Source organism: Gnatocerus cornutus, chromosome 7, assembly GCF_029298725.1.
Source record: "Gnatocerus cornutus isolate USDA-ARS CGAHR chromosome 7, icGnaCorn1.1, whole genome shotgun sequence".
NCBI lineage: Eukaryota > Metazoa > Arthropoda > Insecta > Coleoptera > Tenebrionidae > Gnatocerus > Gnatocerus cornutus.
This window is the reverse complement of record NC_142239.1, coordinates 8135491-8162993: the sequence shown is the minus strand read 5'-3', so window position 1 is coordinate 8162993 and position 27503 is coordinate 8135491. Positions and strand designations below refer to the sequence as shown.

The window sequence follows — 27503 nt, the reverse complement described above, 5'->3', positions numbered from 1 at the left end:
AATGGTTATTCAACTTAGTCAACAGATTTTTTTTTTGTTTTCATATAATTTAAATCTTCGTTTAATTTGTGGTCTAGTTCGTTTAAAGATTTCTGATAAAAAGTAAAATAAAACAATCATTATGTTAAAATTATTTATTATAATTGGTTTGAAATTTGATCTATTACAATGTTGCATTTTTTGCACCTGTACATTAAGATTAGCTGCTTGAGTGTTTAGTTTTTTTCGCTTCATGTTAATCACCTGAAGCAGCTTTTCTTCTTTTTTGTTTAGCTCTTGCAGGGCTCTTTCACTGCTCTCCAGATGGTAGAGATGTTTCCGTTTCTCTCCCATCAGGCGCTTCTTGCAGCTTCGCATAGTTGTAGTTGTGGAGTCTTCTGCTTCCACCACAGCTTCCTCTTCTAGGGAGCTCTGAGAGGTTGGCTCCTCGTATTCAGCAAAGTCATTCTTTAATAAGGCCAAATTTTTTCCCCTTATACGGTTGGGATCGGAGATTTGACAAGTTTTCTTAGGGGAAGTGGCACTGTTGGAACATGTCCACCGAGCTCAAAAAAGTGTCGAGAGACTCGCAGCCCTGAAAAATGAACGAAAAGAATTAAAAATTTTAAATAACCAAAAAAAAGATTATTAGGGAAATGTATATAATACTCACAGAGAGCAATTCTCCTTCTTCTACCTGGAGATATTTTTGTTCGACCCCACCTCCTTCCTGAAAACCAAAGTATGTTATTTGTAATGTACTAAAAAATTATAAAATTTATTTACCTGCAGCAAAACATTTTAGAGAGGGAATTTTTACAATTTTTTCTTCCTCTTCTGAACAGGTTTTGACTGAAATCTAAAAAAAAAATTGTATTTAAAATAAAATCTATACAGGGTGGTCCTGAACTCATGACCTAGAGAGCTGGGGCAGATGCCGACATCAATACAGCCTCAAAAACCAAATTAGCTAAGCCTTATAGTATTCGAACGACGAAGGACGAAAAACTGACAGCCAATCCCGAAAGCTTTTGCATAGGTAGAATGGCGGGGAAATAAAAGGCTATTTCAATTTCCTAGGCAACAGGATCGTAATGTCAGTCTGGCAAATGGACAACAGTACTCTCTATTTTGGGTATTCTAGCAATCATAAGAAACCTCTCGCAATACCTCTGGCCATCGTCGGTTCAGCGATTGTGATTGGCTCCCGTATTTTCGTCTTAACTCGATTATCTTTTGTCCTAAAGATTTTTTGTTTTCAAATTTTGGTTTCGTGTCGCTGTCTGCATGTGCCTGTTTTCTCTGGCTCACGAGTTCTACCCTGTATACAGATATAAAATAAATAAATATTGAACTTAGAGCAGGCGATTTTTTCACGCTTAAGTTAAATTTCTTCTCGGGAGTCTTCATTTAACTTTGTCAACTGAATGATTTAATACAGATTAGTTCATTTTTATAATAAAGAAAATTGTTGATTCTGCAAAAGTGCCTCACTATAGATACGTATGCAGGAGGTGGAAAGTTCAGTGATCATTTGGAAAAATCTGCTGAGCTTGCATATTTTGAATGACAAGTCAGTGCTCGAAAGAATTAAATACATATCAGATTATTACATCAATGTCGATGAGAATAAGTTAAATTAAATGAAATATTCAACGCAGCAAAATGTAGATTTTTTTGTTAATATATAATTTGACTTCGCTTTAATGAAATAACTGGAATGTAAATAAATTACCATCCAATATTAGTACAAACATGTTCGTTAAATTAGTGGTCTAGTTTATTCAATTTTTTTTAATAAAAAAATAAAATAAAACAATAAAACATATAATTATTTATTAGAGTAGCTTATTAAAATTGTTTAGATATATGATTGATGACGTCTTTACACTTGTCAATTTGATTTTTAAGGTTTAATGCCTCGTTGGTAAGTTTTCTTCTTTTTTCTTGAGTGCCTGGAGGGCCCTCTCTATACCCTCCAGATGGTAAAGGTGCTTTTGTCTCTTAACTATCAATTGTTTTCGACAACCTCGCAGGGTGGATGCTGTGGAGTTTTCTTCTTTTTCTTCCGTGGAGCCCTGTGATGAACAAGGTGACTCCTCGTCCAACACTTTTTCTTCTAACAAACGTAAATTTTTTCTCCTAGATTTTTCCCTAGGTTTTGGAGACTTTTTCGCATTTAATTTCGTCATCGGAGGTGGCACTGAAGGTACTTGTCCCGCCGTCGTTATAAAAGTATCCAAAGACTCATAACCCTGAAAATTGAACGAAAAGAATTAAAAATTTTAAAATTTTAAATAACCAAAAAAAGATTGTTAGAGAAATATTTATAAAACTAAGAGAGAGCAATTCTCCTTCTTCTACCTGGAGAACTTTTAACTCCACTCCACCTGCTTACTGAAAGCCAAATAAATTATGTTATTTGTAATGTATTAAAAATTGTAAAATTGATTGACCTGCAGCAAAACATTTTGCAGGACTTTTATTGCTTGTTCTTCTTCTTCGGCGCTGCTTTTGACCGAAATCTAAAAAAATAGTATTTAAAATAAAATATATATACAGATATAATAAATAAAAATAGATATTGAAATAATTTTACTTACAGCAGGCGATTTTTTGAGGCTAAGGTTGAACTTCTTTGTGGGAGTCTTCATCCTGTTAACTTTGTCAACTGAATGATTTGCATTAGGAAATAGTTCATTTTTATAATAAAAAAAATTGTTGACTTTGCAAAGGTCCCCACTGTGGATACGTATGCAGGAGGTGGAAAGTTCATTGATCATTCGGAAAAATCTGCTGAGTTTACACATTTTGAAGGACAAGTCAATGCTCGAGAGAATTAGATACATATCAGTTTATTACATCAATGTTAAAGACAGGTCATTGTCGCAGGAACTTGTCAATGCACTTTGTAAGTGCAAACTTGCATTTTTCATGACCGGGGTCATAGAAACAAGAAGCGTGCATGGGTTTGGGACATACATCTCCAATAAGACATTGAAAAGTCATTGGAAGAAAAAATTTTCGAGGCAGTCTTGATTTAATTTTTGAGTAGATTGTACTCAACATTAAATTTTAGTAGTATAAGATTGGGGAGGCAAATCAAGGTCACTCCAAAGCCGTTCTAATGGGGAAGCACCTCCCACCCTGTTTTTTCAAGGTCAATTGCCAAGGACAGTCTCCCCTTAGCTCTCCGTCTAAGACAGTCAGTCATGCGCTATTTCCGTTTCACATGTCGTGGTGGGACCATGCCGTTTCACATGGTGTCGTGGTGGGACTTTCTATTATGAACTTTAACAATATGGTAAATTAGCAATATTTCTTGAGTGGTTCTTGCGGTTGTTCTGGGAGGTTCACCCACCGTCGTCTCCCGGCTCGTTTCCGCAGAAGGAAACGATACCTTCCCCCGGGTTGGTTTGATGGCCTTAGCCTCCACAGGGGAATTCGGCACCAGAGGTCTGGGATCGATGACGGGAGGGGTATGTCGGCTAGCGGGTCTTGTAGTTCTGGTGGTACCGTGACGGGTGGTGGCGGCGGCGGCGGTAGTAACCACCAGTTGGTCGGAGGCGGCATAGGGGCGATAGGAGTCACGATCCCCAGTTCTTGGCAGAGCGAGTTGATGAGTTCCTGAATTTCTACTTCGGTATTCGTATTCCCCACCAGACCGACGGCCGTTATTTCTTCTATTAATTGGGGTAGGTCCGGTGCTGTTGACGGCGGTGTTGGTGGCAATGGTAATACTAGCGTGGGAATTATTCACTCTTGCCGATCCCCAGGATCTCGGGGGTGTCTCGGGGGTCGCTGGGAGGGGTGACGTAGTTAATTCCAGCCAGCTGTGTGGACTCTCTAGAAGTTCCGCCGCCATTTTGCCCAGTCTCTGTCAAGTTTTCTGAGAAAAAGGGCTTCATTTCCTTGATACGCGTATTTTTGTATTTATGGCCTGTGCGCGCATCTTCAAGGTCATAGACCACTGGCGATTTGATTTTTGTCACGACCAAAGGACCGACGTATTTTGGAGCAAGTTTGGCCGTAAAGTCTTTTCAAGACTTGGCCTCCTACAGCACATTTCCATGGTCGTCTTCTTAGATCGTAATGCTTTTTCTGCTTGGAAAACGCCATCGATAAATTTTCTCTGACTAATTTGATGACATCTTTGAGATGATTTAACCGACTTTCTTGCTCGTCTATAGCAGGACTTAGATTCTCTTCGACTTCGGCCTCGGCAGGAAGGTTACACAATCTCTTCGGTACTTCGGTAATTTTTGATCGCGTTGAACTTCCTGGAGATTCCCGAGGTGTTGGCAGTGGCGAACTTAATCTGAAAAGGGGGAAGAAGTGGAGCCGGGGGCGCCATCTCAACGAACTGTTAGGATCAGAATGGACAGGTCACTTTCCCAGAGTGAGAAATTTTGGTTTGGGTGGAGAAGACTCGTCGTGAAGTTTCCTCCATGACGATTTGGATTTTGGACTTGTAGGAGGGGAATAGGTCGAAAAGAATTTTCGTGAGGAAAGCGATGATTTTCCTGGACGTCACGGGGTTGGGTTGTTCGTCTTCGTTCTCTTCAAGTGGGCCCTCTTCAAGGGAGTCTTTGGTGTTGACGATATTGGTCGGAATGGTGGGGGTTTTTTCGTTCATTTCCTGTCGGACGAATTGAACAAATTTGGGGCACATTCTTGACCAGGCTGGGTGTTGTCCTTGACAGTTGGGGCACGTTGATTGGTTTTCCTATGGACATTGTTTTAGTGGATGGTTGTTCGGGCATTTCGGACAAGCTTGTCTTTCTTTGGGGCAATCGGTTTGGGTGTGGCCTGGGAGGAAACACTTTTGACAAGTGATCGGAATTGGGGCTGAAGTGTGGGATGGTTCCACAGAGATACTTATTCCCAAAGAGTGTGATTCCGTTGTTGAGGAGGTGGTCCAGGGTGTAAGTGTCGGAGGTGAAGATGCGGAGGAGTGGTGTCATTTTGTTCGTTCTTCTGGATTTGATCCTCCAGAGTTCTTCAATGTGAAGTTTGAGGGCTGAATTCTTGATTTCTTCAAGGATGTCTTCTTTGGTGATGTCCAACTCGACTCCTTTGATGACAGCGGTGAAGGTCGGGAGTTTCCTCAGGGTTTGAGTGGTGTTTTTTGATCCAACTTTGTGGACGCTGATTTGGGAGTTCCTGTAGAGAAGATTGGTTTGGGTGATGAAGTTTGAGGGTATTGAATTGGATAGGATTAGGAGAGCGGTTTTGTTGTAATTGACTTTCAGGATTTCTATATGGGTGATCGTGAGTTGGGTGGCTAGGTGGGTATAAAAGGTTTTTTGGGTAGAGATCAGGTCTGGGATACCTTTAATGGTGTATTTAAAAGATGGGGGTTCTTGGGATTTGACTGCGTCATCGGAAAATTGGGGAAAAGTTGCGTTTGGTGTTCTTGAGGTTGTTGTCGTTTAGGTGTTGGTGTCGATGAAATCCTGAAAATTAAGAGACATTAGTGGTGGTGCTTGAGTCAATGTTGTGGGCGGGGGAGAAATGGAATTTGATGGAATTTTGGAGATCGGATTTGGGGTGGATTTGGATTTCAATTCGGTGGGTTTCACTGATTTCACAGTTTTCGATGCACTGGTGGTCGCTCTCGTTGTCTTCTTTTTCGCTGTTTGCAGTTCTATCGATTCTGGGATCGATTTGAAACTGAAACTGCTTGGTCGAGTTCCAGTTCCAGTATGTGTCCTAGTTTAGCAATTCGAAAAGAAGTCTTCATGTATTGCCCATTTTGTTATTTGTTTTTGCATTGATTCTTGGGACTTGTTTATTCCGTCAGGGCGGTTTTTGGCTTCTTGTGGCTTCTTTCGGTTGAGGGATCGTATTCCGTTGTTTCTTGTATTGTTGGGTTGCTGTGGGATTGCATTTTTTCAAAAACGGATTTTGCTAATTTCTAATAGCTCGATGGTGGGTTGATTGGTTTCTTTGTGGAGTTGTTCGTTCGTGACATACCATTGGGCGTTGACACATTGTATGATTGTTTTATTTTGGACTGTTTGAACTTTATGTAGTATGTGTTTTTCTGTTTGTATCCAGCATGAAGCTGCGTATGTCAGTATTGGTCGGATGGTGGAGTTGTAGATCCTTAATTTGTTTGTAGGGTCCAGATTGTTTTTAGCATTTAGAAGTGGGTATAGTGCTGCTTTGGCTTGTCTGGCTTTTTTTTTGTGGTGTTGGCAATGTCCTTGTGGAATTTTAGTTGTCTGTCTAGGGTTAAGCCTAGGTACGTGACCTCGTTGTCCCATTTTATTTTTGTTGAGTCTATTTGTATGTTGTGTGTTTGTTGACCTTTGTTTCTTCTTTTGTTGGGTTGGAAGTAGATTTCTTGGCATTTGTCGGGGTTTATCTTGATTTTCCATAGCTTGGTCGATTGATTTATTTCAGTGATGTGGTTTTGAAGCAGTTTTGTGGTTTCCCAGTGAAATTTAGACGACACTGTTATTGCAGTGTCATCTGCATAGATTGCTAGATCAGTTTTGTTTGTTTTCGGAATGTCGCTGGTATAGATGTTGTAGAGCAAGGGCCCAAGAACTGATCCTTGTGGGACTCCCGCTTCGATAGGTTTGATGGATGAGTTTTGATCGTTTACTTTTTTTTACATGAAATGTTCTGTCTTCTAGGTAACTTTAGATTAGTTTAATTTATGCCAGTGGGACTTCTGTCTTGATCATTTTGTAGAGGAGGCGTTATGTCAAACTTTGTCGAAAGCTTTGGATATGTCGATAAAAACGGCAACGGTGCATTTGGAGTTATTAAAACCATTTAGTACATTTTCAACTATTTTTAGTACTTGATGCGTGGTACTGTGACCGCTTCTGAATCCGTATTGCTCGTTGGGGAGAATTTTGAACTCTTCACGATGGGAATTAGTCGGTTTTGGTATATTCTTTCAATAAGTTTGCTTAGAGATGGTAACAAACTGATTGGTCTGTAGCTGTTAGCTTTGGTTTTAGGTTTGCTTGATTTGTGTAGCATGATTATTTGTGATTCCTTCCATTGATTGGGGAATTTTCTTAACTGAAGAATGGTGTTGGCGACTTCTGCGATTTGTTGCATTGTTTCTTTTGGTAGGTTTTTGAGCAAGTTGTTTTTGATGTTGTCTTTTCCAGGGGCTTTTTTGTTCTTTAGTTTTCGAATGACATAGGAGACCTCTTCGTGAGTTGTAGGAGGAATGTCATAAAGTTTTGGGACTTGAAGAGCGTGCTTAACTACTGTGTTGATTGCATGATTGTGGTCTGGGTTGGAGGTTGGGTTGTTTTGAAATTGTTCAGTCAGGATGGAGGCAAACAATTCTGCCTTTTCGTTGTCTGCTGTCAGTGCACCGGTTGATGTTACAAGGGGAGGTATGCCTTTGGGGTTCTTTTTTGATTTTAATGCTTTGATGATTTGCCAGGGTTCGCTGATTCTGTCAGTAAAATTTATTATCAAAGGCAATCTGGATTTTCCAAGGTGGGCTAGGTCTTGAGGTCAAAAGCTTTCCCCTCTAACTTTGTGACAGCTTTATCTGGGAGTTTTTCTAAGTATGTTGTAAAAACTTATACGTCAACTATTGTGGGACAAGCCTTGAAATAGAAAAATCGTTTATGTGTACGAATCTACACGGTGACTTTGCTTAGCTTTTTAATTTTGAACATAAAGTAGTTTTTAAAATGTTTTTGTTTTCTACGTCGATTCCTGAGAACTTCAAGTAAAACTTCATATTTAACTTGGGCTAGAATGTCGAAATCGAAAATTGAAATGTCTATTTGTTGAATAATTTGTAATAACTTGGCTAGTATTCTTAGTTCATTTTCAGTATTTTTGACTTTCGTGTCGTTAAAATGGGAGAGCATGGCGATTTCGTCAGCATATTTTGTAGTGCTGGATCCATCATAATGATTTCTTTCAATTTATCGTCTCTCAGCACACAGAAATTTTACTTTACACTGTGCGAGATCATCGTAGATGTGTTCTATATTGTTTCTGCACGTTTCGATTTCGATACAGCATTGTCAATAATAGCAGAGGAAGGTGTAAGCTTGAATAGAAAAAAAATGAGATTTTTTTATTATAGTCATTTTTTTTTATATAAATTACTTTCAGGTAAGTTTTTCGATCTTCCTTTGTGATGGTTTTGAACTACCATGCTATACATTTGGCATTTTCCATATCAGTTTCTCCATTGCACTTGGGACATTTGAAGTGATATCAGATAGTGATAAAAACTTTCAAACGTCTTAAAAACGTTATGTCAAAAACATGTTTTTTTAAGATGCTTTTCTAGTTTTAACATTCTATTTTTATGTTTGACACTAGATTTATTTAATGTACAATTACAATTTATTTTGGGATGTTCCACCACTCTTTTCTTCAACAAATTCTATGTTGGTTTGACAACGTTGTTCTTTTCGAATACTTCTGTAAACCCTGTGGTAAAAGAGTTTTAAAACCTTGACAATTGATGCACATTTTGTCAGCATAACACGTTTCTGTGATTTCACATGTCAACTTGAAATGGTTTATTTACATCCAAAAACTTCTCACTTATAAAATCTTTTAGACGCAAGTCTTCATTCAACTTCTTTAAGGGGGGAAATAGGGTTAAAACAGCGTTTTCTCGTTGATTTTCATGATTTTTTTACAGTATAACAGTAGAATATAATTTATTGAAACTTTGGCAATATTTTATACATATATATTTAAGTATATACTGTAATTTTTTTTAAGTATTTCCTTGAAAAACACCGAAGATATTAGCTATAGTGCGTTCAAATAAAAAACGGATCAAAGTCACCTTTGACATGCTTTTGTCAGTGTGGAAGTATGTCGTTGATCTAAACTATTTGAGAATGACACTAGTGACAAGTATTTAATGTGAAGGTCCACGCCTACCTGCAACTGCAACACAGTTACCCTTAGCAGGATAGAGCAACTCCTCATTGCACACAAGTAACATTGGCCCTATTGAGAATGTTTTTGAGGATAGAATTGGTGGCCGAAACACTGCAAATCTTTGACCAGGGTCGGAATATGTCAGAGACATATTTCTCATAAATTGCGTTTAATTAATTTTTTGAGTCTGGGATAAAGTGAGGTTAGGACTATCATTAGTAATGTCAAGTGCCATTACAACATGAACCATGTGACTACGCTACGAAAAATTTCATAGACGATCTGATCCGTTTTTTTTTTGAACGCTCGATACATCATGTTGCAGGTCCCATCAGACTCGGCAATTTGCGTGCACCCTGGAGGTCGCAATTTTCACCTGCAATCAAATGGCATTGGAATTTATTTTAATTATGTCTCTCTTCTGTGTAGCCGGTGAAGGGGGGGGGGGGTGTTGATTAATTAAGGTTTCCTTATTTGTTCGACCGAGCTGTTATCTTCCCTTTACCGCCCTTAACTCACAGGAGTGTTCGGGCCAAATATTAACTTACAATTGAACCCTCTTGGAGCCATTAATGTTAAATTCTCTTCGGAGGCTAATACAACGTTGGCCCAAAAATGGTAGCGTAACAAAGGAACATGGCAATAAACAACTGTATCGAAGATCCAGCACTGGGACTATGTAAGCATTTGGAAATAGAGGTAGAAAAGAAAAAGACAGGAAAGGAAATTTCTCTTTATTCTATGATCGTACTCTTTATCAATCTTTCTATAATGGTTCGGCGGTTTTCGGCGTTAGAAATCTCATTATATTAACATTACAGAATTACCTGAAAACATCGGCATTTTTAAGTGTTTCGTTTTACAACCAACGTCAAATTCAGTAAAATTTTTCAAAATGAATGCCATATTTTTGTATCAAGTACTTAACGAAGAGGAGGCACGTCGAAAACACCAATTAAAGTTAGAAAGAGTTTTTTTAAGAAACAGAGTAGATGTTTTAAATTTGCCAGATCGTGAATTTCGACGATTGTTTAGACTGAATAAAGACCTTTATCTAAATCTTGTAGTAGAATTAAGACTTTTTTTACAACCGATACGAAGACGAACAAGGCTGTCTATAGAAAACAGAATCTTGGCTGCTTTACGGTTCTTCGCTACAGGATCATACCAGAAAGGCATTGGCAGTGAATGTCACATAGCTGGGGCGCAACAAACAATTAGCAAAACAATTAAAGAAGTAATTGTAGCTCTTGAAACAGTAGCACCTAGATGGATTAAATTTCCTGTGGAACCAGAAAAAAAACAAGACATAAAACGCAGATTTCATGAAAAATACTTTCCCGGCATTATTGGTGTTATTGATGGCACCCATGTGGCGATCTTACAGCCTACTGAAGATGAGCATATTTATTTTAATAGAAAAGGATACCACTCAAAAAATGTTCAAATTATTTGTGACAGTAAGATGGAAATTTTGAATGTAAATGCTAATTTTGGAGGAGCAGCTCATGACTCTTTTATATGGAGGAATTCAGCTGTATATAGACATTTGGAAAATAACTACCAAAGAGGTGATGAACGATCTTGGTTAATTGGAGACAGTGGCTATCCACAACAGCCATGGCTCATGACTCCACTTGGAAGATGCATTGGTAAACATCTTATTAGAATTTATTAGCTGTATTTTCACTTTTTCTTCTAGGTGTTCTAAAAGGTCGCTTTAGGTGTCTATTAAAAGATAGAATATTAAGGTATGACCCCAACACAGTAGGAATTATAATTAATGCATGCTGTGTATTAAACAACATGTGCATCAGAGCTGGAATTCCAGAAGATGATTTTGAAGAAGCTCATGATGATGAGATTGAACGAAATGTTCCTCATCTTTTTCCTGTAGTTATACTTCAACAAGGTCAACAACAGCGACGAAACATAGTAAATCTTTATTTTCAAAACCAAAACTAACAACCTAAACAACAGTAACGTATCTAACTAATTTGTAACAACACTAAACTAATAATATACAATATAAAAAGTGAAACAAAAACAATAACTCTTCAGAATCTACATTATCCTTTGTTCTGATATTGTTGCATAGTTGCAAGTATTTGCTGCATGACGTTCGCGATGGTCTCCAAATTTGAATTAATGTTTTTCAAAATTTCTATGTTATCATTGTGCATTTTTGCCAAACCTACATTTTTTTTTGAACTTTCTGTGTTTTTCGGAACTTTACGTTTAGTGAATGGTGTTTTTTTTTGTTTTGAATACAATTCTAATGGCGGAGGTGAGTTTGATGGTCCTGTTAGCGGAAACTCTGGTGGTTGGATTTCTTGGACAGTTGATGGTTGCATTTCTTGGACTACTGATGGTGGCATTTCTTGATCTGCTGATGGTATATTTGTTTCCAGTTCTATAGCTTCCTACAAATATGTATTACAGGCAATTATGTAGTTGAATTTTTATATTCGTGTTTTAATAATACGTACCAAGCCCAATTCTTTGTTTAAGTCTCCAGTTACAAATTTCCACCCCATCAACGAGATAAGCCGTTCTTCAACATTTGTTAGGGGTGCTGTTTTCGCAGGGCCTCCACCTGTGCGTTTCATTTCTAAACGAATATTTGTTGCTTTGGCCTTAACTTTGGATTTCCAACGTCCTAGTGCCTGTTAACACAATCTAAATGGTACATTGATACAACATGTGAAACGCTATACCAATTGCCATTTGTCCACGGTTTTTCTACCATACCCAAGGCTGTTTAATTGATTTGCTAGTTCCGTCCAATATTTTTTATTCCGGGCATTGTCCCCGTCTTTATGAAGAAATTTGTTTCTCAATAAGGAGGGATACATTTCCAAATAATTAATAATTAATGTCCAGTGTTCAGACTTTGTTTTAAACTCTCGTTCTGACTCTGTAATATAAATTTATAATGTATCGTCTCACTTGTCTTACAGATAGATAATGTTTTCGTACTTACCCATGTTCAAATTCGCAATCACAACACAATTAAAAACTTCCCGCCAAATGACAATATAACCTCACATACTGAGAGAGTAGAAGTTATATGCGAAAGAGTTGTTTAAACAAAGACAATAAATAAGAAAGAGTGTGGAAAGACATCCCCGACTGTTTCTATTTCCAGTCTTCCGAGATTTGCTTCGGGACTACCGAATGTACTCGATTTTCTTTACATGGTACGAATTTAGAAACAAGAGAAAGAAAGAAAGGAATTTCTTTTCTATTCTCTTACATAGTCCCAGTGCAGGTTTTAATGTTAAACATACAATGGCGTGCGACACAAGAGTTAGTCAAGTAAGAATGTTAACAGTAGATATCACTTGGATTAAATCGTCAATTTTCTTTTTCACCATTTCTCACGTAGAGCCCATAGGGCCGGGAGGAGTGGCGCGGCGGCCCATAAGAAAATTCGAAGGTATTTATTTGCTTTGTAATTGTCTGCATCTTGGGGGTTGCTAAGCTTTGACGGCACTAGTACAAGCACTACAACAATCGAAAAACTCAATTTTCAAAAGATGTAGTTTACCAAATCTCTCGAGTTTATATATCCCATCATTTGCATGATTATGGGTCGTAATACCAGCAACTATATTTGATTGGTTGTTTTTGTTTTGCCCAAATCCGATTGGTTGCTAGGGGTTGGTTAGGGGGTTAAATTCTTCCCCTTCTCTAATTTAGGAGTGGTTTATTAGTTTAGCTATTGGAAAAGAGATGTCGTTGTGTGTCTGTTTCCTAAGTTTATTATTTTTAAAAATCATTTACCAATTGTTTATAATGTCTTTCTTACTTTAAAATCATTATCTTTCAGTACACCAACCAATCAGAAATAAGAATCAAAGATAACTACTCAAATCGAAAGTTTTAGAATATTCCAAATTATGCCAACTACAATTATCATGAAAGCTTTTTAGAGTTTCTCAGAAATCCTATTTTTGGGTGTTAATGATACTATAAAACGTTAGCCTGTCTAATAATTGTCAACCCTGTTTACCTGTTTTTCATAGTTTATTTTTGTTACATCGATATTTATTACTTGAGATATGGGTGGTTCTATTGTCCTGGTCGCCCCCTTTTACCTGCTGCATAGTGATATTTTATTCCTTATTGGTATTTATGGTGTGGGGGTGCCATTTTGTGAGGAATTGAGTCATGATGAGTCAAACTTGATCCGAAAGATAAGGGGCACGCACCTGCCTTCATAAACTTGAAAGTTTATTATGGGTACGCATGCAAAACAATGCGTGCATTCCTTTGAGGCAATGTCATGGTATATTTTTAGAATAGATGTATTGGTATTGATTTCTAAAAGACTCTGTGAAGAGACAGCTAAAAGCAATGCGTGTATTCTTTTCGGGCAATGTTATGATAGATTTTAGAACAAGTGCATTCAGATTGATGATATTTTGTAAAGGGGCCGCTACATCTGCATGAACCTAAATGCTATCAAAAAAATTGAAAGTTTATTTTTTCACGGGGTCAATAAAAAAATGCATGATTTTTACCATTTTTTTTCAACTTTTTTTGTAAAAAAATTAGTAATAATATTCCGATTTTAGGTTCTTATAGAGCGCAATATTATAAAGAAAAAATCTGCGAATTTTCAAAACGATTGGTTAAAAACTTTTCAAGCTAGAGTGTACACAAGTTCAAAAAAATCGAATTTTAAATTGCTTACCGGTTAATCTGCTATTGCAGTACCATAGAGTAATTCTTCTTGAAAACTTTAATTTTGAGTTCGAAGCTCGCCTTTTCGGTCTATTAAACCTGTGCAGGTAGCTGTTAAAACATCCATGCCCTGTGAGCGCCTGGCGTAGATGATATGTTATACCTCCGTGGTTACGTTCCAACTAGGGCTCTAAGTCTTTTATTAGGTCTCTTGGACATATCTTTCTCAGCACTATTCCAAACTCGCTGCCATTTCTGAATTGTGGCTTTTCTGTCCTCGCGCGGCTTTATTCCATTTTTTATTTTTGATCGCTCTTTGGCAATCGACCGTTCTTAGCTGTATTCTTCTTTGGGCCTTCTCGACCCTCTCTTTGATCCTCCCCGTTTTTAGCGCTACAGACCGTACTGGTCCGGCGTAGAATATTATATTCTGGACTATCGCGGCATACAGCTTCCTCTTGTCGTAATCAGGTCCTCTTGTGTTCGGCACATTCTAGACAGCCATCCTGCCATACGTTCGGCTTTCTCAGTAACAGCATCGGCATGCGGACCAAAGGTCATCCGGCGTTCTAAGATCACCCTCAGGTATTTAATGGGGTCTTTTATACCCACATCTTCTCTGTCGATTTTAATGTGGATAGGGCCAAGTTTCCTTCTTCCAATCAGAACCACCGCCTCTGTCTTCTCTTTAGCTATTTGAAGTGTGATGATGGGATTTGGGTACCAAAAATAACTGAAGCCAAGTTCGCGGGGAAGTTCTATTGACACTTTCTTTTACACACATTTCGGCATTAACAATACATTAATTGTGAGGACGATGACTCTTACTATTTATACATTTTACAGCAACTATTTATACAAACAAATTGAGTAGTATCAGAAGATTCACCTGCAATAACCATTACCATATAAGGAAGTATTTCGCTAAAGGTAATGGGTATTGAACTCATTACTCAATTGCATTCTCAGCAATTGGTAGAGGTAAGTGTTCGCTTTGTTGGACTTTACCATAGAGTAAACACATATAGAGGAATCATGCTTATGGGAGATTTGTAACGAGCCAACTTTTGCAAACTTGACAATTTTGTGCCTAAGGAAGTGCATCAACCTGCCAGTGGGTAGCTTAAAAAATAGTACCGTTACAGTTATCTGTATCCAAAAAAGGACGGTACTAAACAAAGATAGATTATTCGGAAAAGCGTTTATCGAATAATATGCTGACGATTCAATTCCTGGTATCGGTTTTATTGCAGGATTGTTTTCGTTTCTTTTTTTAAACAAAATTATTTGATAAGCTGAAAAGCACTACAAAAATCTTTGTCTCTACTTTGTCACACCTTTCAAAAAAAAGGTCGGTAGGTGACACCGCACCGGTGCTCTTATAGCCTTTGGTGAGCTGGTGTCGTGGGCCAGAGAGTCTGGGCGCCAAGAACTTAGTTTGATTTAAAAGTAGCCAAGTCGCTCAATGCTACGCGGAAGTAGAATAAATGGTTTTAAAAAAATAGGCTTTAATAAAAAATGTGAAATTGACAATTGGTGAAATTTGAGGTGATGTTGGTTAGTTGAATTTAAATGACAGGTTCGGTACCGTGTCACAGCTGTGATTGGTTTACAGAATGACTATGTTAAAAAAAAAGGTTAAATATTAAAAATAGTAATGATCAGTTAAATTGAACTCAAGAAATTAATAAAATCAAATTACAGACAAACAAGACTCTCGATGGAGTCGATATAAGCACGCTGTCGGCGACGTCGGTAGTACGACTCAGGCGGTGACGCAACGAAACGATATTATCACAAAAAAGGTACTTATCGCCGTCGGGAACGCTCCAGGTGCCTCTGTCGTCTGGTCCGGGCTGTATGTGGCCGCTCGGGGTGGTTGTTAGCGGGCGAGAAAGTCTCAGCTACTCCACGAGGTCGATCGGGGACTCAATGCGACGGGCAAGGGTGTTGTAGGCGTACCGGCGAGAGTCTGGTAGTCGTTGATAGACTTACGGGCGAGAATTGTAGGCGTATGTGCGAGAGTTGTAGGCCTCTCTGAGGGTGAACGATATTTAATGCGGTTCTGGGGTTCTTAGCCGCAAATACGGGACTTCAGATAGTAGTCTCTTCCTTCGAAACCCAAAACGGAAAAAACCCCGTTAAAATACCACGAGGAATCGTAGGTGGCACTCTCTGTCATTTTTTTGATGATCAGAAGATTCTGACCTCTGCGCGAGTACCGCCGCCGCTCTCAATGTCGTACTTGTCAAAGAGTCGTGATTGACAGGTTATGTTAGTTTGTTATTGTTGGTGAATGTCCGCAATAAACGTAGGTTGGTAACTGATACTGTTATCTAACATAGTAGTCGCGAGAGGGTTGATCTTGAAAGCTAAAATGGTTTTTGTAGGGATTTAGATAAAGATACGGGAACCAGTCATGACGAATTCCTGGACTGGACAACATAAAGGGGCTTTAAACCACACCGAGTCGCCCTGGGTTCGGTGCGACGATACAAGAAGGAACGTGGGCTCTGAAATTCACTGGAAGGGTGCCAACACCTTCCAGAGGGCCAGTCTGAAACGCTCAGGGGTGGTCTGCGCCTCACCAACCCCTTCCTGGCGAACACACGAAATTTTTTTGGGGCAAAGGCTTGATCTAACTTCCCCTAGGATTGGAGCCGAAGAAAAGGTAAAGAAGATAAACGCGATAATAGTAAGTTTTGAACTGTGGAGACTTACTAGACTATTATTCATTTTAGGTTGAACACTGATGTTGTCGTGTCAACGGTGGAAAAGTACCCGGGCATTTATGGGACTCCTAAATCGCCTCCCATACCAGCGGTGTCTCGCGTTTATCCCCTAATTCATAAAAATCTTAATAAATGACCTTGTTCTCATTTTAGAAACGTTATACTGCCCCCTTCCAAAAAAGAAGAAAAAGATGAAGTCTTTTTCTTAAAATAATCTGTCGTCAGGAAGAGAAAAGCTCTACAATAATCAACTCTTTGTATCCAATCTATTAATCCGGTAAAATTTCCGTAAATCCGCGTTTTAAAGGTCGTTACATCTGTGTCATGTGGCAATTAAAAGCAAAACAGTGTCGGTATCTGCGCGTACCATACGCCTCGGGAGGGTCAAAATCAGTAGTTTCCGTTTTTTTTTTGGAAACTGTCAAAATCGGTAGGGGTCAAAATTGGGGTTTGTCAAGGACTGTTCGCAATTTAGTCTGTAGCATGAGGCTAGATAATACCTTGCGCGAGAAAAAATCGGTAAATGAGGTAGAGTAGTTTTAATCGTAGGGAAATATAATTTAATCGACCAGGGGTATTTCGATAAGAGGACGCGGTATCGTCCAAGGTAGTCGGTAGATTAAATAACGGTAATTTCGGTAAAAGAACGTCGGTAACGTCCTAGCGGTAGGTTGACTGATATTTTAATTTAGGTAAATGAGGAGTTGTCAGTAACGGCAATAAATGAGAGAACGAGGGAGAAAAAAGTTAGTCTGAACTTTCGGTATCTTGGGTCGAATTCGATTCACTGTCCGAATCGTCCGTGTCGGTAACATCGTCATCATAATAGAGCTTGAGATCTTTTACATGCCATTTACCCGCGTCCGAGCCATCTTCGTTGCGGATGCGGTAAACTAATCTGGACACCTTCTGCGTAATGGTACCAGGAACATATCGAGGCGCTAATTTAGCCATGTATCTGTCAACAGCTGATGAGAGAGTTTTATTTTTCCGCCATACGCGATCGCCAACGTTAAACTCTTGGTCGCGACGGGAAGCGTTATAATAAGATGATTGTCGACGATATGCTCTATTGAGATTGACACGAACTTCACGAAAGACTTCACGTAACTGATCGAGATTATCCGCATAATCACGCCTATCGATAGTGGTGAGGTCGAGTTCTTCGTCGTCAAGATCGTAAGAATCGTAAAAGTCACCTGATAACGGTACATGTCGTCCAAAATTAAGGAAGGATGGGGTGTAACCGGTGCTTTCATGACAAGCTGTGTTAATCGCGCATTGAATTTTTGGCAGTTCTAGATCCCAGGTATCGTGAGTTGTCACATATGACCGGATGCAAGCGCCAATAGTTCTATTATTCCGCTCGACGAAGTTAACTTGAGGATGGTATTTTGCGTTATACCAGATTTTTTCTACATTATAGGAATTAACGAAATTTTTGAAGGTATTTCCGATAAATTGAGTACCATTATCTACCATGATAAATTGAGGGACTCCAAAGATAAGAAAAACTCGTTCTTCCAGCAATTTTATAACGGGTTTTGCCGTAGCTTTCTTGAGAGGGAACAATAGCGAATATTTAGAAAACCAATCGGAAATTACTAACAGGTAACGATGTCCGGCTTTTGACCGAGGAAATGGACCCATGAAATCTATCGCAATTATCTGCCACGGAAAATGTACGACCTTTTCACGGCCCACGAGACCAAAGGGAGACGTAGTCGGAACTTTCTGGGACGCGCAAATTCTGCAAGCACGCACATACTTGATAACGTCTTTTCGCATACCTGGCCAAAAATAATTTTCTCTAATCCGCCTGAGAGTTTTAAAAACTCCTAAATGTCCGGCTTCCGGAGGGTCATGACAGGAACGAGTCACGGTATGGCGTTGAGACTTGGGTACGACGATTTTCCATTCACGGTAGTTCGCGTTTAACGGATCTCGATTTTCGCGAAGTTTCAGTAATTTGTCGTCTTGTACACGCCAGTCAGGGTAGTCATCGGCATTGTTGTTGACTTTTTGTACCATCTTGCGATACCATTTGTCATTTTCTCCAGGTTCGATATTAATCAAGGCAAGTTCCGCGAGTACGGTACGATCTACGTTTTCAATGACCGGTATACGTGATAAAGCGTCTGGAACCATATTAAATTTTCCTTTCCGGTGGACTATGTCAAACGAGAACTGCTGTAATCGTAGAATCCAACGAGCTAAGCGACCAGTAGGTTCTTTCATGTGAAAAAGGTAAAGTAGAGAGTGGTGATCGGTAACAACTGTAAATCGAGTACCCTCGATGTAGGGACGGAATTTTTCGACGCAAAATATGACTGCTAGGCACTCTCGTTCGGTAACAGAGTAATTCCGTTCGGCTTTAGAAAGTGAACGACTGGCAAAACAAATGACACGTTCGTTACCCGCAATATTTTGAACAAGAACTCCTCCTAGACCGACATCGGACGCATCGCACTGAACTACAAAAGGCTGGGAGAAATCTGGAGAGCTTAAGACTGGAGCTGAGCTTAGGGCTGTTTTGATGGCGTTAAATGCCTTATCGGCTGCAGCGTTCCACGAAATATTTTGACCTTTCTTCTTAGTTTTCGACAGTTCATTAATTGGGGCAACTAGTGACGAGAAATTTGGAACGAAACGACGGTACCAACTACAAAGTCCCATGAAGCGCTTAATTTTCGTGGTGGTGGTCGGTTGTGGGTAAGCGATCATGGATGCTACCTTCTCCGGGTCTGTTCTTAGGCCTTCAGAATCGACAATGTAACCGAGGTATTTGAGGGAGTTTTGGAAGAATTTACATTTGTCCGTATTTATCGTGAAATTGGCGTCTTTCAATCGCGCTAAAACTTCTTCTAATAGCCGAATATGAGTCTCAAAATCAGCCGAGATGACGATTAAATCGTCCAGGTAAACAAAGACATTTGGCTCGAATTTGGGACCGAAGATGGTGTCCATCACTCTTTGTAGGTTCTGTGCGCTATTTCGAAGACCGAAAGGCATGACCTTAAACTGGAAAAGTCCGCGACCCGCGACAGCAAAAGCGGTTTTTTCCTTGGACTCACTGGACAGTGGGACTTGCCAAAACGCTTTCCTCAAATCGATAGAACTGATAAATTTGGCGTCGCGTAAGAGACTCAAAATGCGATCTACGCGAGGTAAGGGATAGGAATCATGTTTGGTAACCGAATTCAGCTTGCGACCGTCGAAACAAAATCGGTACTCTCCAGAGGGTTTCTTAACTAATAAGACGGGGGAGCAATACGGACTCTTAGAGGGTTCTATAACGCCGAGTCTGAGCATGTCGTCTACTTCCTGGTTAAGTTTCTGTTGCATGAATGGCGATAAGGGATACTGGTACTGTCGAAATGGCGCAGCGTCTTGAGTATCGATGGTCAAAATCAACTTATTTGTTAATCCTATTTTATCGCCACCGATTAGTTGGAATCTCTCGACAATTTCACCGACTCGCGCTTTTTGGTTTTCATTCAACGGTAACTCATCTTTTGACTCGATATTAAAGATAGGCACGGAGTTCTGCTGAGGTACACACGTTTTATTTAGAAAGTCTAACTTTAACGAGAATAGTAGGCAAAAATCGCTTCCGAGGATGATGGAGTGTTGAAGGGACGGTATTACGAGAAAAGTCATCAATTTAGTTACACTCGAAAAGGACACTTCCACTTCAACCTCTGAATCGATACTATGTACGGTTCCGTCCGCGGTTCGAGCAAGTTGAAATTGTGATTTCGTCTGGGGAGGTTGGAGACGTTTCAATAACCAAAGTCCTTTCGCGCCGATAATTGACTTAGAGGCACCGGAATCGAGAAGACAAGTCACAAGCTTACTGCTTATCGAAATTTTGACATGAAGTCGATTATCTCTTAAAGGCTGCAAAAAGACTGTGTTTACTGAAGTTGACTTTATGCCGGGTTTACAAAATTTCCGCACGCGTTCTAACCAGGAAGTCCAGTCAGTAGGAGATGTTTTAACTTTGGTGCGAGCCCTGGGGATCGCACCCATGCTTAGTTTTTTGACTTGCACGCAGGACAACTAGATACGGTAACGTCGGGGGTACCACAACGATAACAAAAACGTTTCCTAGGTAAGGTACAGCTGGCGTAAAAGTGGTTGGTACCTCCGCAATTAAAGCATTTGGTCACTTTGTTTCCCGGAGACGCATTGGGGACCTTTTTTGGAGTTTGTTTATTTTTAGAAGAGGGACTTGATGTTGACGGTACGAGGTTTTCCGGGTGTGCTTCTAAAGACAACAACTGAGGCTCTATTAGTCGGTATTTTTGTTTTGTTCCCGAAGATCTGAGATCAAATGACTTCTCCAGTCTTTTACATAAGGAAATTAGTTCGTCTACGCTCGGGATTTCTTGAAGAGCTAGAGGCGTTACAATTTCGGGTCGAACTAACTTAAGCAAAGTCTTTATTTTAATAGTTTCGGAAGCAGGTTCAATAAGACGGTTAAACAGAGTTTCCATCACGGCAGCAAAAATGCAAACTGGCTCGTCCGGGTGTTGTTGTCTTTGGCGTATTTCAGCCCACAAAAGTTCGTCATAATCGCTAGGAAGAAAATCTTTTTTTAAGGCCTCCTTGAGGGACTTCCAATTGGTAAAAGACGATTTCCACTTGCGATACCACTGTAAGGCAGGTCCGTCAAAGAAATCTACCGCAGACGCGAATAATTCCGCTTCGCTGAATCCTCTAGCAGGAGCCAACTCTTCAACACGCTCTAGGAAAGAGATTAAGTTATCTCGCGGCATACCGGAGTAAGAAATTCCCCATTTAAAAGCGGGAACCGATTTAGTCGAAGGGAGTTTAGCGGCATCGGTAAAAGACATCGTCGTAGAGTTAAACCACGGACGCAACGGATTCACAAGAGTCGCTGGCGACAACAAGAGACAATCTCGAAGGTCTGCTTCGAGTTTGAGAGCGGTAGCATACAGTTCGTCACGTTGTTCGAGGGCTGCATCTTTATTCTCAACCGGAATGGGTACTCGCAAAATTCGCTCGCGAACATGATTCAGTCTCGAGGTAATCCGGCGGCACAAGGAGTCACCCGGTGGTCCTGAACCGAATTCAAGGATGAGGGTCGTTACCGATTCCAAAGTGGAGGAAATTTCGCGAATGTCTGACTCAAAGATAAGCTATTTTGTAGAGAAATGAACTGGATTTGACCTCTCCTTAAACAGTTCGTGTTCTAACAAGCGCCTTTTCTCCTCAATAGGACGTTTAGTCTTAATTCGCCGAATTAGAAGTTCATAGTTAACCTCCGCCTCCGACAGATATTCCGGTACAATCATTTTTGCATCCATGTTCGTGTAAAGCCTGGTAATGATTCTATTATTTAAAAAAAATACTGAAAATAGATACTTGACTTAACGAAAACTAGGCCCACTTGTCTGACAAAAAATTAAGTTAAATCGGGCCCCACGTTGGGCGCCAAAATCTTGTGTCACACCTTTCAAAAAAAAGGTCGGTAGGTGACACCGCACCGGTGCTCTTATAGCCTTTGGTGAGCTGGTGTCGTGGGCCAGAGAGTCTGGGCGCCAAGAACTTAGTTTGATTTAAAAGTAGCCAAGTCGCTCAATGCTACGCGGAAGTAGAATAAATGGTTTTAAAAAAATAGGCTTTAATAAAAAATGTGAAATTGACAATTGGTGAAATTTGAGGTGATGTTGGTTAGTTGAATTTAAATGACAGGTTCGGTACCGTGTCACAGCTGTGATTGGTTTACAGAATGACTATGTTAAAAAAAAAGGTTAAATATTAAAAATAGTAATGATCAGTTAAATTGAACTCAAGAAATTAATAAAATCAAATTACAGACAAACAAGACTCTCGATGGAGTCGATATAAGCACGCTGTCGGCGACGTCGGTAGTACGACTCAGGCGGTGACGCAACGAAACGATATTATCACAAAAAAGGTACTTATCGCCGTCGGGAACGCTCCAGGTGCCTCTGTCGTCTGGTCCGGGCTGTATGTGGCCGCTCGGGGTGGTTGTTAGCGGGCGAGAAAGTCTCAGCTACTCCACGAGGTCGATCGGGGACTCAATGCGACGGGCAAGGGTGTTGTAGGCGCACCGGCGAGAGTCTGGTAGTCGTTGATAGACTTACGGGCGAGAATTGTAGGCGTATGTGCGAGAGTTGTAGGCCTCTCTGAGGGTGAACGATATTTAATGCGGTTCTGGGGTTCTTAGCCGCAAATACGGGACTTCAGATAGTAGTCTCTTCCTTCGAAACCCAAAACGGAAAAAACCCCGTTAAAATACCACGAGGAATCGTAGGTGGCACTCTCTGTCATTTTTTTGATGATCAGAAGATTCTGACCTTTGCGCGAGTACCGCCGCCGCTCTCAATGTCGTACTTGTCAAAGAGTCGTGATTGACAGGTTATGTTAGTTTGTTATTGTTGGTGAATGTCCGCAATAAACGTAGGTTGGTAAGTGATACTGTTATCTAACATAGTAGTCGCGAGAGGGTTGATCTTGAAAGCTAAAATGGTTTTTGTAGGGATTTAGATAAAGATACGGGAACCAATCATGACGAATTCCTGGACTGGACAACATAAAGGGGCTTTAAACCACACCGAGTCGCCCTGGGTTACGAAATGCGACGAAATGACCTTGTTCTCATTTTAGAAACGTTACAACTTATAAAGGGAACTAAAATCAAATCACATAATATAACAATTTTTATTTCAACTTTTTGGAATACATACACTTTCAATACTACATTGAATTATATTATATCGTATACATAAAGTAACAACTAAACTAAATTACACAAACCATATTTTTTGATCGATTGTAAAACATTCTTGCTTTTACGTTTATAATAATTTATTTCGTGTACGAACTAAACAAACCTAATTATCTATATCTTAAAAAATATATAAACACTTAATTATGAATGAATTTACAAAATGTTATTTATGAGTAACATTCTTAATTTTACGTTGGACTTGTTTTGCATCTGTTTCACTAGACGGTTTTGAAATACTGAACAACTTGGTATTTAAAAGCTTATTCACTAAAAATGTCCTATGTTCTAAGCAACTGTCTAAACCTGTCAACCATTGTCTGATGGAATTGTCACAATTTATTTTATTTTTTAAAAATCCTTTAATATTTGATAAATGAGGTTCTCTGCTTGTAACTTGGTGATAGATTTTTAACATTTTTTTAACAATTTGGTAAGTCTCGATCCGGGGCCTAGTGAGATATTTGATCGAACTATCACTGTAATCTCTATTAAGTATAAGCAATTCATTAGTATCAATCTCTTGTTCATTAGCCAGTGTTAATTTAGTTCTGCAATTATTGCATTTAAATTTTTCTATAGACCGTTGTATTACAAAACCAGCTAAATAATTAACTGAGCAGGTTTCTAAATTTGGAATATTGATAGTTTCATCTTTATTATGAGATTCGGAAGACGATGAAGATGAAAAATGTGTGGAAATATGTATTTCCGACTCCTGAGAATATTCTTCAAAATCACTTTCAATTGTTTTACTGTCAAAGTTATCTGATTTGAACATGTAAACATCTTCATCGTGTTCACAGTTAGAGCTTTCAGTAGACTTATTTAAAGACGCTGAAATTATAGTTTGTAGTGCAAGCCGAAAATGTTTTGTTGAAGGATTTGGATCGAATCCTCTCTTTTGCCTAATTTGGGAAAACAAATTTTCCAACGGGTCTTGATTGAGACGACTTGTAAGCAGATATGAATAATATTATTATCACGCCATAAAGTTAGTATCCCTTTTATTGATTGAATTAAACCATCGAAACAATATGGTCTGTTTTTCTCTACAGTCCACGTATTAATCCATTTTACCGCACTTTCCAAATTATTTTCAACTTGTGGATTTTCATCAGAAAACGCACATTTATTTGGGTTTCTGTCAAATTTAAATTTAGAATTCAAATTGTCAAAAATATCGTTAATTTTTAATAAAAAATCTGCTGTTGCTTCACCTGATTTTGACTTTAACTCTTTTGTCGCAATACAAGTATTCATTGCCGATGAAAATCGTCTACTAAATACATATCTGCGCTGCCAGTGACACACTCATTTTTTGAAAATTGTTAGGAGAAACGTTTCACGTTTCAACAAAACATTTCGGATACTTTTTATTAAGTGAGGAACGTCAAAAATCGCTAAAATTTTATGTTCATTAAAAAGAAAATAAGGTTTATCTTTTGTTACATTTAGCTTGGTATAAAGCGATCTATTATTACTTCCTTGGTCACAAACAATAAGTTTGACATCTAGTCCTACGTTATATAGGTGTGACAAACATTCTTTGACCAGTTTCTCTAAATTATTTCCAGATACTGTACCGGCTGAAACAAAATATGCTACAGGTATTTTCCAGTTATCGTACAAGCCTCGAACTTCAAAAGTCAACGCGTGATTTCCTAATTTATTGGCTCTTCCCAAATTACCCAAATCTTCAAAACCCTCAATTATATCAAATTTTAAATTATAATCCAAATGTTTTTTTATGGACATCTCATCAAACAAGAGGACACATTGTTTTTCTCGTGAAGTCATTACTGACAATTTTGCACGGATTTTCTGAAAAAGCATATTACAAAAGCCGGGTCTTAATCCTAAAACATTTATCCACTTTTTAACTGAAGATACTGCGGGAAGATTAAAATTCAAGTAGTGTCTCATAAATTTGTAGCATGAAGTTGACTTATGGAAAATACTTATTGCGAGTTTTTTTTCTGTTTTTGCCATGTATGTCTTCTTTTATATTTACTTTGCATTTCGATAAAAGTGCGAATATTACTATTTGTTTTAGTTTGAGGAAATATGTTATTAAGAAAATTATTTACTGTAGGTTTCATTTGAAAAAGTTTCTTTTTAATTCGTCTTGTCGTTTGTCTAGATGTCGCTAAATTTTTCTTTAATCGTTTTTTACGTGGAGTATCTTTGTTGGGTATTGAGACAGGTTTTTCTAAAGAGGGCGAATTTTCAAACACTGATTCAGTGTTTTTTGAAGGAGTCGAAAATATTGGAATGTCCGATGTTTCAAAAAGTTGTCGTTTAGCAACAGGTTCTGATGTAAAAATATTTGATAATTTTGATTTAGAGTAAGTTCTTTTAACTGGCCCGATTATTTTTTCTGGAGTAATAATTGCCTGCAAAAAAAAAGTGTGAATTAAAAAAAAATCTTATGAATTCATTTACCGTTTCAATATTGCAGTCTGAAGTGGTTTGTTTCTCTATTTCTGAAGCTATTGATGATCCTTGCAAGAGGTGAGGTATAGGTACTGCAGAATGAATTAATCTGTCATGACTTTCGTTCACAAAAGATCGCTCAGAAAAATGACTTTCACATATACACATATTTTTAAGTTGATTTGCGTCAATTCCTGTAATAATAAAATGCACACATTTTTAATTTAATTATATTGTTAAACTTACCAATTAATCTAGGATTTCCCGAGGCTTTAATCCACTTTGCACTTCGTTCATTATCGTTCACAGGGAAATGAAAAATTTTTAAATTACTTCTTCTTTGCAGTTTTTCACAACCGAAGTAATTACATTTCGTGTAGGACATTTTTTAGGTTGTTCAAGTATATGTTTAAAATTGGGTATAAAATTACAAAATTATATGAGCCACGAAAGAAAGTTTGAAGTTTTTCCACTAAAATCCTTTATTTGTAAATTCTAGCGGTTTTACCACCGGCTTGAAAATACAGCAGCTTGTAATTTTGTATTGTCATTACATTATTCACATTTGATTTAAAATATATTTATAGAATATTTATTAAAAGCCACAATAAAGTTTGAAGTTTTTCCACTCCAAGCCTTTTTTTATCTGTAAATTTTAGCGGTTTTACCACCAGCTTAAAAAGTACAGGAGCTAATAATTTTGTGTTGCGATCACAAGACTCGCAAGTAAAATAATGAAAATTTGCTTCCAAACTCAAGCTTTTATATTGGTTCTTAATGGTTTTCACGTGTCTTCTGAATTCTAATACGTATGCAATTTTAGCTATGTCTCGGTTCTCACAGATATTTTATTTTGCTAGAATTTAATATACATTTTAAATGTGAACGTATTGCAATCAACTGAGTATCACTTTACGAAAAATAATATTGCGATGATAAGAAAATTTGGGAACGGATCAACAAAATTATGACGCACCAGGCATTTATTTCAGTATTTGTTATTAGGATTAGTCATCATAAAAAGCAACACGAACTAAGTTAACTAAATAATCACAAATAGACAAGGTTAATTGATTTTATTCAGATATATTTAAGAGCAAATATTTCGCGACTTGAGAACTAACATTTGCATTAAATTGATCAGTGTTCACTTTATCAGTGATATTTCTTTAATTTATGAAGTATTTATTTTAAAAAATGACAAGATCTATTAATATCATTTTGGCTTGTTCAAATATTAACTTACTTCATTTTTATACTTGATAGGAAACGTTTAAAAAAATCGCAAAAGAAACAATTTAAATTTTCACAAAAATCACTTAGAACCTTATAATTCTCACCTCGCGATATAATAGTTATTATTTTACAGTTATTATTACAATCAGATACAAAAAATTTTTCCTAGCTTTTTCATTAACAATTTTGTAATTATTTTATTACTACATATTTCTATTTGTATTATGTATAATTATTATATTTATAATTTTAAATTCAGTTGACATAAGTAGTAGGCCTACCAAACGATCATGTAACATGGTGAAGCTTAATTAATTATAATAAAGTAAATTAAACTATAATTAATTAATTATAATAAATCAAGTTTGGCAGTTAGATTTTATTTTATTAATTATTACATTATTAAAAAAATGAAATTCGCCCTTGGGCGGGTGGCGCCTCTCGACCAACTTGCCCAAGTCTTCAGCCGCCCCTGTGCATCACGATTGAACTAACACGCCTTTTTCAATTTAAATTTTTTTGATTTCCAAGCAGATTTGTCGTTTTTGACAAAATAAAATTTTAAACTGTAACACGAGAACATTTCGAAAACTTTTATTGTTCAAAACAACGGAAGAAATTAAAAAATTTACAGCATAGCTGAAGATGGAAGAACCTAATTAAAAAATTTAAAATTAAGCTGCTTGATCCAACTGTATCGATGTGCTCGAGTTGCGGTTTTGTTTTGGTTACGTGAATTTAATTCTAGAAACAAC

At 38.1% G+C, this 27503-nt stretch overlaps 1 protein-coding gene and 1 long non-coding RNA gene across 5 annotated transcripts in view; both read left to right on the top strand.

Annotated features, from left to right (window-relative positions):
* Positions 1 to 27503, top strand: part of LOC148170692 (uncharacterized) — a 119507-nt gene that overhangs the window by 38163 nt on the left and 53841 nt on the right. The window lies entirely within an intron of this gene.
* Positions 15788 to 16450, top strand: LOC148170694 (uncharacterized). 4 transcript variants are annotated; one of them, XR_015770491.1, is made up of 3 exons: positions 15788 to 15878; positions 15954 to 16258; positions 16305 to 16450. It is a non-coding gene; the product is annotated as an uncharacterized LOC148170694 (long non-coding RNA). The 4 variants fall into 4 exon arrangements; XR_015770493.1 differs by having other exon boundaries at positions 15788 to 15882; positions 15954 to 16234; XR_015770490.1 differs by having other exon boundaries at positions 15788 to 15882.